General features: G+C 43.5%; 1 pseudogene; it reads right to left on the bottom strand.

Moving 5' to 3' along the window:
• Positions 1-778: 778 nt before the first annotated feature.
• Positions 779-896, bottom strand: LOC126212862 (5S ribosomal RNA; annotated as a pseudogene).
• Positions 897-3,470: the final 2,574 nt, after the last annotated feature.

Below are 3,470 nucleotides of genomic sequence, written 5' to 3'. Positions count from 1 at the left end.
TTTGTCAGTTCGTCATAATAAAGCCTCGAACTACGAGAAAAAATGGCTGAACCAAAGTTGTAGACCTAATAGGATATGTCAAGGAGGATACGAAAGCCCTCCGTGGTTTCTCTGGATCACTCAATGCGTATCCGGGAACAGTTCCTTTAAAATAGGCATAGCTGAACACCCACGTGATCTTTGTTAGATCAGAGTTTGTGCTCCATCTCTGACGACCTCGTCGTTGACGGATGTCTATACACGGCCACTCCTTCCTTCCTCCTTTCGACATACAACTGGAATATCTGGAAGGGTGCCGCAGAATACCTGTAAGAAATCAGCATTATTTAAGATGTGAAACTATTCCATATTTTTAAATGAATACCTGACACAATGTAGTGACATTAACTAAAACTGAACCTAAACTCCTCCCGAACACGCCAAGAAGGCCCAACGCTACCGACCGGCCGCCGGGTCATCCTCAGACCATACTAAAACTGAACCTAAACTCCTCCAGAACAGGCCAAGAAGGCCCAACGCTACCGACCGGCCGCTGGGTCATCCTCAGACCATACTAAAACTGAACCTAAACTCCTCCCGAACACGCCAAGAAGGCCCAACGCTACCGACCGGCCGCCGGGTCATCCTCAGATCATAGGCGTCACAGGATGCGAATATGGAGGGGCATGTGGTCAGCACACCACTCTGACGGCCGTATGTCGGTTTACGAAACCGGAGCCACTACTTTTCAATCAAGCAGCTCCTCAATTTGCCTCACTAGGGCTGAGTGCATCCCGCTAGCCAACAGCGCTCGGCAGACCGGATGGTCACCCATCCTAGTACTAGGCCATCCCGACAGCGCTTAACTTCGGTGATCTGACGGGAATCGGTGTTATCGCTGTGGCAAGGCCGTTGGCATCACATTAACGGGAATACAAATAATATGTGCAGCTGCATGCGGTGACATATGAATGAAACGAAAACAAAATACGTGGTATCTAGCGAAGGAGTTGCTGACTTGAGAACTAAATATCTCGAAAACTAAGACCGATGGACGAGTGCAACAAACGGTACGTTTACTGTGGAAGCTATAAGAATCCTACACAGAAGTTATACAGAAGATTCGAAATAGTTTGAAGAGCTGCTAACAGATGGCGATGTAATCGCAACCGTAGTGCCTATAAATAGTACGCTGCAGCTCAGAGCGATCTGTACGGTACCATCGTTGAAATGTGACAGGGAGCTAGAGCACGGAAGAAAAAGGTTAAATAAATTTTTTGTGGTAAGTTCCTATCTGACCAAACTGCTGAGGTCATCGGTTCCGAGGCTTACACACTACTTAATCTAACTAACTTAAGCTAAGGCACACCGCGAACTGTGCCAAGGCACCTGAGACCGCGCGGTTACCCCGGGCGGCTAAAGTTATTTATTCCACTGAAAAACGTGTTTTTGTACCACTGGAATACCACAGGTTATAACACCGATCCATGGCAACCAGGCGCAGTTTTCAAACCAGATTTAATGTTCCCAAAGGACCCGATGAGAATATTTTTCGCAAGCTCTCCGCGAAGTTCCAACGGGCATGCAGCGTCGTTGTTGGTCAAGCGGAGGATGTTGGCCCCAGGAAATCAGTCCAAAGAATAGGGTATTAGGCTGTTTCCTGTAAATCGTCTAAAATTGTTAATTATATCATATTAGGCTCATAACAAGCTTTTTTCCTTCTTGAATATCAGTATTCTTACATAAAAACCGAAATGAAATTAAAACAACTAGAAAGCCCCATAATATGCTCCATTCGAATCACGTGATGCCTATGAGTCACTGGCTAGATCGCTGCTCCTACTGCCATAAAGCTAAATCACATTGACGTCTTGTTTTGGAATTTACGTTTCGGTAAATGGATTACAAATGGTATGCGGTACTACACAGTACAAACACATTCATAAAAACTCTTGAAAAATTGTTTCTGAATGTTTCAGAGAATCATAAATTGCGTAAAAACTGGTTGCACTGTACCGGAAAAATGCCACCACATCGATGCCCAAGTTCCCTTGCTTAATTAAAAGGTCTTGCACTCTGAAGTTTATCTTCGAGATACATTTTCCCACTGTAACGAGGAAGGATAGCGTCATTCGATGAAATTAAACTCTTAGTGAAAATTATCGTTATACCGCCTTCTTTCCACATAATTGGGAGCTCGGTTGACACAGAGATGAGCTATCGAGTACGAAACGATGATATCCTTAGGTTCCTGTTTCAAATGTAGCGTGCAACAATATTTTAACGTATTTATAAAACAAAACGACAGCACCTTCACATGAAAACGAAATCACAATTATAAAACTTCACCGAACCGTTTAGAAACAATGGCTCTGAGCACTATGGGACTTAACTTCTGAGGTCATCAGTCCCCTAGAACTTAGAACTACTTAAACCTAACCAACCTAAGGACATCACAAACATCCATGCCCGAGGCAGGATTCGAATCTGCGACCGTAGCGATCGCGCGGTTCCAGACTGTAGCGCCTAGAACCGCTCGGCGACACCGGCCGGCTTTATTGTGTTTTTCTTGGCTTTTACATGCGTTTACGTTTTCAGTAGCTGTTCACACACGTCATATTCAAAAATATATTTTCTAGCTAATGTGACCACACATTTTTTACTTTATTAGAAACAACGTCGTCGTTGTTGTTTTTTTTTTACCTTCGTAGTGTCCAGCTAGGATCCTTGTTGTTTAAGCTTCTGAAGTTTCATCGTCTTCCGTAAGATGAAGTTAAGTCTGCTTTAGACACTGACGTTAGTTTATTCTCACAAACAGCACTGTCGTTGCGTTTGTGTTGCGCACACTTTATATCTCTCCGCATAAAAAAACCTCACCGTCCTACACCTCGTTGCACTGCGGCAGTATGGTGATACCTTCAATACTAGCAATGCTTTCCAAAAAAATGGTAATTGCTTGTAAGCAAGGTAGATGCAACTATCTTCAGTTGTCCGTTTCTCAGGCTAATGTGAAGCAACATACATCCCACCATCGAAACAACTGGTACAACGAGCGCTTGCTAGCACTGTTGTCATATTTCGTGCAAAACTTTCAAAAATTTACTACCCTTCTACGATTCGAACCTGCATTCTTTCTATCCGTACATGCGCTATCCGTTGCGCCGCACTGTCCGTACTGTTTGCCTTTGTTTAGTGAGTGTCAGCACTAAGATTTGCCAAGAGTGACTTTGTTGTGCTTTGTGTCGTATTTCATGGCTAATAGTCGACGATCTAGATGTAGGATACGGACCCATTTGCAAAAGTACCACAGTTTCTTAGTTTTGAGTGGGTTTAAAGATGTTGCAGGGAGCAGGGAAAAGAATGTCCGTTCTTGCACATATCGCCGATCTAAATGAGTGGAGTATAAACGCATTAGTTTTCGTAAGTTTCCACTATCAGCATTCACAAAATTCTTTTCTATTGTTACTTAAAAGTTTTAAATGCGTTTTCCA

This window comes from Schistocerca nitens, chromosome 1 (assembly GCF_023898315.1).
Source record: "Schistocerca nitens isolate TAMUIC-IGC-003100 chromosome 1, iqSchNite1.1, whole genome shotgun sequence".
Lineage (NCBI taxonomy): Eukaryota > Metazoa > Arthropoda > Insecta > Orthoptera > Acrididae > Schistocerca > Schistocerca nitens.
This window is presented reverse-complemented; position numbering and strand designations above follow the sequence as displayed.